This window comes from Ceratotherium simum, chromosome 19, assembly GCF_057802395.1.
Source record: "Ceratotherium simum simum isolate JZ-2026a chromosome 19, ASM5780239v1, whole genome shotgun sequence".
NCBI lineage: Eukaryota > Metazoa > Chordata > Mammalia > Perissodactyla > Rhinocerotidae > Ceratotherium > Ceratotherium simum.
In genome coordinates this window covers 15259390-15271697 of record NC_141918.1, presented here as the reverse complement: position 1 = coordinate 15271697, position 12308 = coordinate 15259390, and the positions used below count along the sequence as shown (strand labels likewise).

Below are 12308 nucleotides of genomic sequence, written 5' to 3'. Positions count from 1 at the left end.
TTTTATTCTTTTTGTTGCAATTGTAAATGGGATGGAATTCTTAATTTCTCTTTCTGCTACTTCGTTGTTAGTGTACAGAAATGCAACTGATTTTTGTATGTTGATTTTGTATCCTGCAACTTTACCATATTCGTTTATTACTTCTAAAAGTTTTCTGGTGGATTCTTTGGGGTTTTCTATATATAAAATCATGTCATCTGCAAATAGTGACAGTTTCACTTCTTCCTTTCCAATTTGGATCCCTTTTATTTCTTTCTCTTGCCTGATTGCTCTGGCTAGGACTTCCAGTACTATGTTAAATAGGAGTGGTGACAGTGGGCATCCTTGTCTGGTTCCTGTTCTTAGAGGGATGGCTTTCAGTTTTTCACCATTGAGGATGATATTAGCTGTGGGTTTCTCATATATGGTCTTTATTATGTTGAGGTACTTTTTACGTATAGTAATATTCACATAAGCCCTATGATTTAGGATTACTGTCCCCATTTATCAGATGAGAAAACTGAGGCAGAAAAAGACTAACTTGCCCAAGATCATAAGGCTCAGTACTAGTAGAGCTGGGATTTAAACCCAGGTATCCAGCCCTGGAGTCCATGCTGGTTTAGCTACTGTGTCTTGTGGTGTTGGCATGCTAAAGGCTTTTAGACAGTTTCCTTAAATTTTTTAGTCTCTATAATATATTTTCCTTGGGGTTTGGGAAAAACATAGAAAAATCTGAAATTAAAGCTAGAGAAGGTTCAAATACGTCTGTTTACACATGCTAAAACCTATTTTGTATAAAAAAAATGAATAACTGACTTGAAAATCACTGGTGGTAAATAAATATGATAATGAATTTAGGAAATGGTTGAGCCTGGTTCTTATCTGGGAAAAGTGAGTATGAATAAAAACATACCCAACAAGTTTTCACACCACCAGAGATTTTCCATTATCTCTATTGTAACACAATTCTAAAAATGTTTCTTTAATAATTTACTTTGCAGCTGTATCAAAAGCAGTATTACTTTTCACTCTATGAAAACAATATGTGAAAGTTGAGCTAAATATTACTCAAGTGTTTGGATTAAGCTTTTCACAAAGCTTATTGGAGGCTCATAATAAAATATGAAAAATTCAATTTACAAAGTGTTTTTCTTACAACTTTAATGAAGTATAAAATTATTTTCATCCAATTTACAACTTGAAAGAGTCAGAATAGGCTAATGTTATGATGTGGTAACAAAAAAAATCAGTGACAAAAAAAGATAAAGCCTTGTTTCTGCCTTATGCTACCTGCTCAACTATATCTACATCAGACCGTGTTGAATGGGGGACAAGGGAGAACTCAGCTCATTTTTGTCATCCAAGGATTCACACTGATGAAGATTCCACCATTTTATGACTCCATCATCTCAACTGAGGTTTCAGGTTCACTGAGCTGGGGAAGAGAGCATAAGGAATCACACATCAGCTCTTTCATACGTCCACAGAGGAGTAGCACCTCATTACCTAAACAAGTCAATGGCCATGCCCAACTTCAATGTAGTGTACGCCTGAAGGAGGGAAGAACTAGAATCTTGGTGAGCACAAGTGATAGCTGGCAGACTTTTCTATTTTCACCAACTCTGTTTAAGTATACATTACATTGCATTAACTTATGGGTCTAAAAAGTTAATAAATTCAGATATTTCAGTTTTTAAAACTTACTGTATAAACAAAAGTGAAAGCTTAGTAATTTTATAATCTTTTATATAGAAAGAAATTGCTTTGGGGAGAAAATTCATTTCACATATATTTATTGAGTTTCTGTTTGTATGGAACTTTCTTCTAAATGTTAAGAGCAATTCAAAAAAAATTTAAGAAATCAGGCATCTACCTCGACAGAGCTTAGAAAATAGGTCAGATGAGATGCCTACATAAATAAATCAAACAGGACGCTTAATAGATATATGTTCCCGAAAAGGTCAAGAAAATTGTCACACGTGTTCAAAGGTAAGAGATCGTGGATAACAATTTTAAAGCTGGAAAGGACCTTAGATATTTTGGGGTCCAACATCTTTATTTTACAGATGGAGAAAACAAGGCTCACAAAAGTTCAAAATGACCTGTCCAAAATCCCTCACAGTTAGGTAGTCATTCAAAGAGTAAAACTTATTTGCTATAAATGAATACCACAGGGAAAACAAAAGCAAAAAAGGAATACATCCAGAAGTTTAAGGAGCACTAAAATAGGAATATTTGGGAATTAACTAAAGTCACAATTTCATTTACAATTAGAAAAAGATTATTAGTTGCCATAATGGTTAGACTAACACATTTACACTTTAAAATCAATACAAGTAAAAGCTATTTTTAATGAAACCATGTGTCTTTAAAAAATCCATAATGAAACTGTTTTCGTACCATCTATTTTATCCCAGAAAGCACTAGCCAAAATCTTTGAAAACTGGAATAGTAATTTAGATGCTTAGCCTAGTACCTTTTCAAAAAGCCAGAGAGGAAGAGAAAATCCAAGACTAAAAATTACAGCAACTTTATTAATTGCTTCTCAAAATGCCAAATTTACATATGTGTAAATAAATCTAAATGGCAGAACTGACCGCTAAGCATTTTTAGACAAGTTTGGAAAAATTAATTATGCTCTTCATCTTTAAAAAAAACACCAACTTAATATTCCAAGCATTTTCCTTTTTGTCAAAGATAATAAATTTGATTAAGCTTATATAAATTACACTGTACTAAACACTATAATAACTAAAAACACATGGAGAATGGGGTTAGCCTTACTCGTTGCATCACTTCCGAATTTAAACCTAATACCAAGCGTATATGCTTGACTGAGAGACTTTTTCTAGACTTCTTTTTAAAGCTGCTATTCATAAAAAGGTCAATAGGTTGTCTTTTAAAAATAAATCTATAATCACTACAAACTGTATCTAACCATAATCATGATGAAAGACCAGAGGCTAAGACTTGAGTGTAGTAGCTCAGAGAGTTAGAATGAAACCATAGATGGAAGAATTCAAAGACGGGGGCCAAGACCTGTCCCAGCCCCTCAACTGAAACAACCTACTTGACTTTTGGTAGTTGTAACCTTGGCCACTGGAGCATGTCTTAATTCACAAGGACTCTTAGCCATGAGCTCACTCTTTCCGAAAAGGCAGAAAACCACCAAGAAGCCGCGGGTCTTGGGTTACCTTACGAATCTTGCTGGGAAAGTTTGTAGGACACCACTATTTATTCTCCACGGCAGTGGCTTTCAGCTTTCCTGCTTCCCCAGCCCACCAAAGCAATGCAATACTCCAAGTGAAAGAATGGAATCACTTTACCAACAGTTTTCATGCAGGGGAAGTAAGAGGATGCAGACCCAAAGAAGATAGCAAAATCTCAGGTTGCTTGCCCCTTCAGCATTTGTTTCTATTCCCCCATCATAACCATCAATTGATGAGCACTGCTGTCAAGCTTTGCGGTAAAATGTCCTGACTAATCGAGTTTGAATTGTAAGCCTGTAACGCTAAATGAAACGGAACAAAACCTGCTGAAAGAAAGCCTCAGACATCTCTATTGACAGAGCATGAGCTGTGGCAAGCCTCTGTCCTTCTTTCAGGCCAGAGTGTGCCCCCGTCTTGCCTCTAGTCCTCCAGCAGTTACTCAGTTTGAGCATCCTCATTGCTGCCATCTGCTCCATATACACACACACGCATGCATATACACATATCAGGGCACATGCAAACTTCAGTGTTCATAAGACTTAAAAATTCTTATATTTAATCTTCACAATGACCCCATAAGGAAGGTGTTATTGGCCCCACTTAAGAGATCATAAAAGTAAGGTGGAGAGCAGTCCAGAGTCTGCCCAGGATCTCAGAACCAGAAAGTGGCCAAGTAAGGAGTAAGGAGTCCAAACTTGCATCTATCAGACCATATCTCAAGACTGCTTCTACTTCTAGGGTAAAGAGGGGACAAAAGGGAATCCCAGGGTCACAAGACAAGCACATCTCACGTGGACCACTGATGTTGGTGCTGCCCCAACTTACTCCCAGATCCCCCTATGCTGTGTACAAGTAAAGGCAAAGCCATAAATTTTGGTTTTATTGCTCGCAACTCACTACAGGATAAAGCCTGAAACATCTCAAGCAGGTATCCAAGACTCTCCACAATCCCATCTGAACACATCTTTGCAAGCTTATCTGCCACTGTTCCCTAATAACTCTAACTTCTAGTTCTGCCAAACGCATCTGCTCACTCTCCCCCAAGCAAACTCACTTGTCGAACCCACTCCAGACTAGCCTCTCTTTTATCAGAATTTCCAAGAAAATTCCTACATGACCCATTCACTTGGCATTTATTTTAGAATGCCCTGAACTGTAGTTAATGTGACAATCCTGTCTTGGTGACAGAAATACAGAATGTCATAGCTAGGAGGTAATTGAGTGATTATCTGGTCCAAAGCCCTCACATTACAGAAAAGGCAAGTGAACTCATGATCACACAGCGGACAGATCATATACCTACGATGTTCATTCAAACAATTACTATTTTATTTTACTATTCGAGACACTCATTAATTCTATATCAATTATCACCTCTACATTTATTATGTCAGTAACCAAAAACTGGCAATGAAATAACTTATGACAGAGCTGGGCTTGGAACCCAATTGCCCTGATGCCTCCTTAGAACCCAAGACCATGTTAATCAGATGAGTATATCCCATAGGAACTGGCCTAGAGACTATACACAGCAGGCATTTATTAACCTATTCTTTGGTTACAGTTTATTTATTTATCCCAAGCATTTCCCGACCAAATAAAATGTTATTCACACACATGACACATGTAGATAAGACTTATCAGGCCAGTAATATTTTATAGCAAACATTCATCACGGATTCCTCCCTCTCCCTTATACTCCATATCCAAGTACGTTTTGTTTTATCTCCAAGATTCATCTGTTTTTCACCCTCTTCACTCCCGTCATCCTAGCCCAATCTATTATCATCTTATCCGGACTACTGCAAAAAAATCCCAGCTGGTCTCCATTCTTCCCTGGGGCTCCGCTCAATCTTTTCCCCCCGACAAGCACATCACCCACCCCCCAACTTAAGAACATTCAATGGTTTCTCATTTTACTTAGAATAAGATCCAAACCCATTACTACAATGCAAAATCTGTCCTTAGGTTGTCTACTTCATTCTCCACCCCCTCCCTCCTCAGTTTTCTTTCTGTTCCTTAAGAATTCCAGGCTCTTTATTGCTCCACAGCCTTTCATACGCTGTTCTCCTGCCCGGCAGTACTCTCCTCTCCCTTCTTTTAGGGTTGCCTCCTCAGGCTCCACGTATCACTTAAAGGCCATTTCCTGGAGAAGCCCTCTCTCTCAAATCAACCCTCTCACCCCCACCATCCATCATTCCTGTCTCAGCAGTCTCTTTCCTTCATTGCACTAAACACAATTCGTACTTATTTAGGGCACTTGTTTTATGCCTGTGTCTCCTCCACCCCACCCCAGACGACTGTGAACAAACGAGGTCAAGGACCTTCTTCTCACAATAGTATTCCCCTCCCTGGCATCAAGGCTGGCCCAGAAGAGTCACTCAATACATTTCTGTTGAATGAATAAATGTCCTTGAAGATTCACACACACAAAATATATAAATATAAATTGAACTTCATCTGAGGGGCTACCATAAATAAGATGATATTTTACTACAAAAAGTACAATTTATTACACGAGTGTAAGTCATATTGACCCTTTTCCTTCTTTTACAGAGAAATGTGGTGAAATAGTAAATCTGGATTTCAACAGGGATTTGACTACTTCTCTGGTCTTATTCTTTTGGAGGAAAAATTTTTAAGTATGAGCTATCAGTGTTCCCAAGTTTCTGAAGCTTCCCAGGATTCTGACTCAGTGAGCAGGGGATGGGACCAGAGATTTGTACTTATAAGATGTACCCCCAGCTACTTCTTGTTATCAGAGAACCTTGGGGAATATTGGGCTGGGTCAGTTGTTCCCAACCTTGGCTGCAAATTGAAATTACCAGGAGAGCTTTAAAAACTACTAATACCTCAGGGCCAGCCTGGTGGCACAGTAGTTAAGTTTGCATGCTCTATTTCGGCAGCCCAGTATTCACAGTTTCGGATCCTGGTCGTGGACCCATGCACCACTCGTCAAGCTATGCTGTGGTGGCATCCCACAAAGTAGAGGAAGACTGGCACATATGTTAGCTCAAGGACAATCTTCCTCAAGCAAAAAGAGGAGGATTGGCAACAGGCATTAGCTCAGAGCCAATCTTCCTCATTACAAAAAAAAAAAAAAAAAAAGAATACTAATACCTCAATCCCACCCCACAGATTCTGACTTAATTGGTCTGGGGTGGGAAATGGACATCAGAATTTCCAAAAGGTCTTCAGCTGACTCTAATGTGTAGCAAAATTTGAAAACCACTGGGCCTGATGACAGTATGATAAGATAGATTTGTAATAGATTGAATAACTATGCCAAAGAGGATACCAATTAACAGATTGATGCCAACCTGTGAGGAAGTTCCTTCTAACAGAAACTACAGGCTTTGAGCTTGATCCTTTCATGATCAAGATTTACCAGTGACTTGGATGGAGGTAGAGAGGCATGCTTAACAATTTTTTTCTATTGCATAAAACTGTGAAGAATATTAAATAGTTTGGATGACAGAATTAGAATCTAAAATGTTTATCAGGCTGGAGTCATAGGACAACAACTGTTTTAAACAAGTGACTGAATAAAGGCAGAATGGGGTGACACAGATCAGCAACAGAAAATTTTGAAAAAGACTTAAGGATTTTATCTGGCATTGAGCTCAATAGGTGCCTGCAGGATGATGTGGCTACCAAGAATAGCGTTTTCCATTAATGGCAATATAATATTTTGCGTGAAGGAGGTGGTCACCCCACTCCATATTGAAATTCGAGGCATCGCAGATAAAGGAGAGTGTAGACAGATAAGACCATGCACTCACAGAGGAGACCAAAGCCTACAGAGGAAGAAAAGGGGACAAGAGGAGGATCAGAGACATGACAACAAATGTTTGAGGGCTGTTATGTAGAACACAAATTAGATTTATTCTGAAGGCATCAAGAACTTAGTTATAACTAAGAACAATAGACAGAAGCTATAAGAAGACAGACAGGCTCAATATGAACAAGAACTTTGTAATAGTTGTGTCTAGAGGTAATGTGAGCTGTTGGAAATTGGAAAGCAATTTCCCATCACTGAGAATCTTCCAGGCCTAGAAGGAAGAAGCCACAGGTTGTCCCATCTTCCTACATGATCCTTCCTTTCTGATCCATTTGTTGCAATGCACAGAGTTGATCAGAAAAGTTAGCAAACACCCATTAGAGTTCACCCATTGAACTTGCTTGTGTTGTGTAAGGAGGATCTGGCCAGGGCCGATCTTTTCCTAAACAGTCAGCCTCTCCACTTGTTCTTTTCCTTTTGTGTCATCCATTCATTTTTTTTGGTTAAAGCCCAGTAATTCCCTATTTCTCTTTCCCTTCTAGTTTTGGTGGCCCCTAAAAGGAAAAGACTCATAAGTCAGTCTTTGAATCCTAACAATATTGAGTAATTTGGAAAATGTAAGTTGTGGAATTTACACTTTTTTTCATACTGCTTGTTCTAAAATAGTTTCCTCCTTTTCCTGAGTTCTACCCAAAAATATTATCAAAATAGTGCATAAATCTGTGTCCTAATGACATAGTAACCCTAGATTTATTCCTGTCTGTCTAAATTCTGCTTAAATTTCAACTTTCTCATCCAGCACATTGCTCCCTTTCCTCTTCTAACACAGGAAGATTATTTTGTCAGCTCAGAAATAGTATCCATTTCTAAAAGGGCTTCTCTACTATTTTACCTGTATTTCCGCCACTATTCCTGAGTGGGAATGATCCAATTTGCAAAATCAAACAGGACCACATATTATTCATCCAGATCAACATATTAAGATCTGGAAAAATTCATTTTTATATGTTGAGACATTTATCATGTGCCCACTTTGTCAAGTACACTCTGACCTTGAAACGCAACAGAAAAATACACACAATTCTAGACATGCTAAGCACGTAAAAACTGCTATTCATTCATTCACTCCAAAAAATACGTGTATTTATTGCGCACCTACAACAAGCAAGCTCATTGCTGGTGTCTGGATGGTATGGAGAGCAAAGACTGACCTTATCCTTGTTCCCATAGAACATAGTCTCTGGGGGAGAAGGACACTAATCCAATAATACCCAAATAAATGTGAAATGCAAACATGATCAGTGCTGTAGAGAACAGTGCATGAAGCTTTTAGAGCAAAAGAAGATTTTAACAAAGTCAGAGAGAGCTTTTGGGAGGAAACGGCCATTATGGCTAAAAGTAGACATTTTTAGTATACCAACAGAACTGAAGCCTAAGTGATACTCGTGCTCAACGCTCAGTCCTTAGAAAAGTCTCCCCACTCCACTATCGCTCTCTAGCACATTCCCAGTTTTATTTATCATACAGCGTTTATCATTTTTGCAAATTATCTTATATACTCACGTTTTACATTTTTCTTTTCTGTCCCCCACTAGAATCTAAGCTCCAGAAAGGTCAATTTTTTCTGTCTGGTTCACCACTATATTCCCAACCACATGCTTAGTAGTTACTCAATATTTATTGGAAATAGTTGAATATTTTAAACTTGCTAATTTGTAAGTAGGTTGTCATTACTAAGAATGAGAAAATTGATACTTAACAAGTACAGAAAAGCCATCTATGACTATTCAGAACCAAAAGAAGTATTAATAATTTGAAAAGGATATTTTTATTAACATAAATACTAATTTTCTATAACAAATATTTCCTTAGACAACCCAACCTGAAGCTAGAGTTGGATAAAAGTGGATAAATGTCATTCCCTATGGGTGTCTCCAAAAAATGTGGTCATCATCAAGTTTGCAAAGGTCTCTAGCTTACTTGTTCTAATGAGGTTGTTCCAGCCACTTAAAGCTCAGTTGAGAGCAGAGCACCCACTGATGCTGCCCACAGAACCCACACGACCCAGGCTCAGCCTCCAGCCTCAAAGCCACATGCCTGCCAGGAGATCACACCTGCTGAGGCAAGACCTTTCACCTGCACTGCCCTCAGTCCCAGCAAAAGGGGCTCTCTCCTCTGGCCAGGCCCTGCTTCATAGAGCAAGGGTTCTCTGAGGCCCACAGTACATGGCTACCTGCAGCCCAATGCTCCCCTTCCTAGAGGACACTCTGGGGGCCCAGAAGCCTGAGCTCCCTGTCACAACAGCCTTGCATTCGCTTTAGGGCCTGCACAAGCCTCTTCCTGGGGTTCCTTCCTCCCAAGGGCAGACGGAGCCACTATGCACACCCTCGGGCAAGGAGGCAGCTGTCTGCTGTGGGGAGACTAGGACATAATTTTGTGGGGTGTCCAGATGGTTGCAGGAAAGGCTCTTCATAGTAAGGGATGGAGCTCCAGGTGGGAAGAGAAAGGGTTTGGGTCGCCCTTTGTCCCTCTCTGACTCTGCCCTGAGATTGTCACGCCTGTCCCTTGTGGTATACTGGCCTTTCCACATCTTCTCATAGCAAATTTGACTTAAGCCTTGGGTTTTCTTAAAGCTATCAATACACTTCCAAATAGTTCTCAAGTTCATCACCTTTTCTTTATTCCCATCATTATGTCGCATCTCTTCTCCCCAGAATACAGCTAAATGTCTCTACACTGTTCTCTTCATGACCCACTTATTCTCCACCCTATTCTGCCATTGTGAGAAGTTTTTAAATTTGCTTAAAAATCCTTGGAGACTTTCCAGCACTTTCTGAATTGACTTCAAACTCCTTAGCGTGGACATGTGGGTCTCTAGCCTGCTGCTGCCGTGCCAGCTCCAGTACCTCACAGGGAAGGGCCATGCTCTTCACCGCCTCTGTCCCTTCGCACATGCAGTCAGCTCGGTCTGCAACTCCCACTCCAGTTACTTAACACTCACGCATCTCCCTGCCTAGAGCAAGGGTCACCACCTCAGGAAGCCTTTTAGAACCTTCATCTGAGTTAGAGATCCCTCCTCACGGCCCCCATAACACTGGAGCACCTCTCTGTCATAATTCTCTGCTTTAACCTGAAAGACTAAATCCTTTGAAAGCAAGGGCCAACTCTTTTACCTTTGCATTCCCAATGCCAGACACATAGATGATTTTTTTTAAGATTTGTTAAAATTACCATAAGTAGTTATACGTAAGACACTCAGACTTTAGAAATTTCTGTAATCATTTTGAAAACAGAAGAGCACTTTCTACTTTTGGTTTGTGACAGCTGTATTTATTATTCTTAGCCTAACATAAAATAAAGACCCAGAAGGTAAAAATACACAATTTACATAAGTGAAAATACTATTAGTAAACAAACACTGTGAAAAATGTTCATCCAGGCTAGCAATCAAGAAATGCAAATTAAAGCAATATTGAGAAACATTTTGCACATTAGACTAGCCAAAAATATTTAATGACAAAATCTAAGGTTGATTAAAGTGAAATTGTTACATCTTTTCACTGTTTCTGGCATTGCAAATTGGTACAACATTTTTGGAAAGTTATTCAGCAATATTTACTTAGAGTCCATGAAGATATTCATACCTTTTGACCCAAAAATTATACTCTTGGGATTTAGCCTACTCAATACAAGTTTTTTAAATGGAACAAAATACTGCAAAATATTCAATGGTGTGTTGTTATAGCAGCAAAACTCTGAAAACCATCTAATTGCCCAAATGAGTCTTAACATATATAAACATTAATTGGGATAAGATATTTGCAATCCACATAACCAATAAGGAATTCATATCAAAAACAAGTTTAAAAATCCTACAAATTAATAAGACAAAGAAACTAGCATAGAAATATTTGGAAAGGCACGAAATGGAGTTTTTCATTTCAAAGATGAAAAAATCTGAATGGTCAATACACACTGAAAGATGCTAAACTTCACCAGTATTCAGGAAAATACAATCAAAATCAAAATAAGCTATCATTTACACTCATCTAATTGGCAAAAATAGAAAAACGATGACCAAATGTTGATTCCCCATAACTTATGATCCAGAAATTTTTCTCCCTAGAATCTATCTAGCCTAGAGAACTTGGAATTACACTAGGAGATATGTACAAGAAGGTTCATAGGAGCACTTTTTATACAAGCAAAATACTGGAATAGTCCAAATGTCCATCAACAGCAAAATAGACAAATTATGGTACATTCCAGTATGGAATACCATACAGCAGTGGAAATGAATAAAGTACACTGTACACACAACATAGGGAATCTAGAATTAACCTGTTAAGTGGATAAACCAAGTCACAGAAAAGTATATAAAGTGTGATTTCACTTATAGAATTTTTTAATACACAACTAAATTTGTTGGCTAGCTTATTGGTTAGGGATATGCTCAAGTAAAAAAAAACTATAATTAAAAACAAAGAAAAGATACGCACAAAAATTCAGAATAATTCCCTTTGGGGAGAGTAAGGGAGAGGAAGTTGGAAAGAGGACACAGGGGCTTTACAGGGAAATGAGAGTTTCCATTTCTTTAACTAGGTGGTTAGCATATGAGTAGTCATTGTATTATTCTATATATCCCACACGTATTTTATAAATATTATTTTTATTGTTCAATATTTCATAAAATTATTTTTAAAAAAACAAAGTAAGTCACAGGATAGCAAATATAGTATATACCATCCATGTAAAATAAGGGCATATTGGTGTAAATGGCAATATGAGATGTACACAGGGTGAATCAGTTATCAGTGGTCTAGAAAAAGGATATAGGATGACATATTTGATTGGAAATATTGAATCTTCTGTATGATTATGTATAATTTTCATATAGCAGAAGAAAATTTCAAACCTCCCATTTTAGAGGAAAAATGAGGTAGATCCATGGGGTGGGATTGAATTTGGATATATTTTACCTCTGGGGTTTTCCCCTGCATTTCCTTTTTGTCCCTTCCCCTTGATAACCCCATCAGTTCACACCATTCATTGTCTCAGAGGTCATTCTAAGAAAAAGAAAGAGAAAGAGAAGAAAAATTCTTGGCTTTGAGTGTCAAAATAGGCTGTGGGAGCCCCAGCAGAGGAAAATGTTTGAAAGCCAAGGCTATTGATTGCCAGAACCTGGTATTTTAGAACTCACTGAAGCAAGCTGTGCTTAAAATTTATGCAATTAATAATAGATGGTAACAGTAGTCAAAGAAGAGTCTGATTATACTTAAAAGAACTCAAATTTCTCCTGTATCCCCAAAAGGGGCACACAATAGAGCAGGCGCAGCCTT

General features: G+C 38.3%; 1 long non-coding RNA gene across 8 annotated transcripts in view; it reads right to left on the bottom strand.

Annotated features, from left to right (window-relative positions):
* Positions 1-333: 333 nt before the first annotated feature.
* LOC147914504 (uncharacterized) overlaps positions 334-12308 on the bottom strand; it is a 171298-nt gene continuing 159323 nt past the window's right edge. For all 8 annotated transcript variants that reach the window (XR_015555230.1, XR_015555228.1, XR_015555232.1 and 5 more), the window contains one exon: positions 334-1414. This is a non-coding gene — a long non-coding RNA (uncharacterized LOC147914504). The remainder of the gene's footprint in view (positions 1415-12308) is intronic.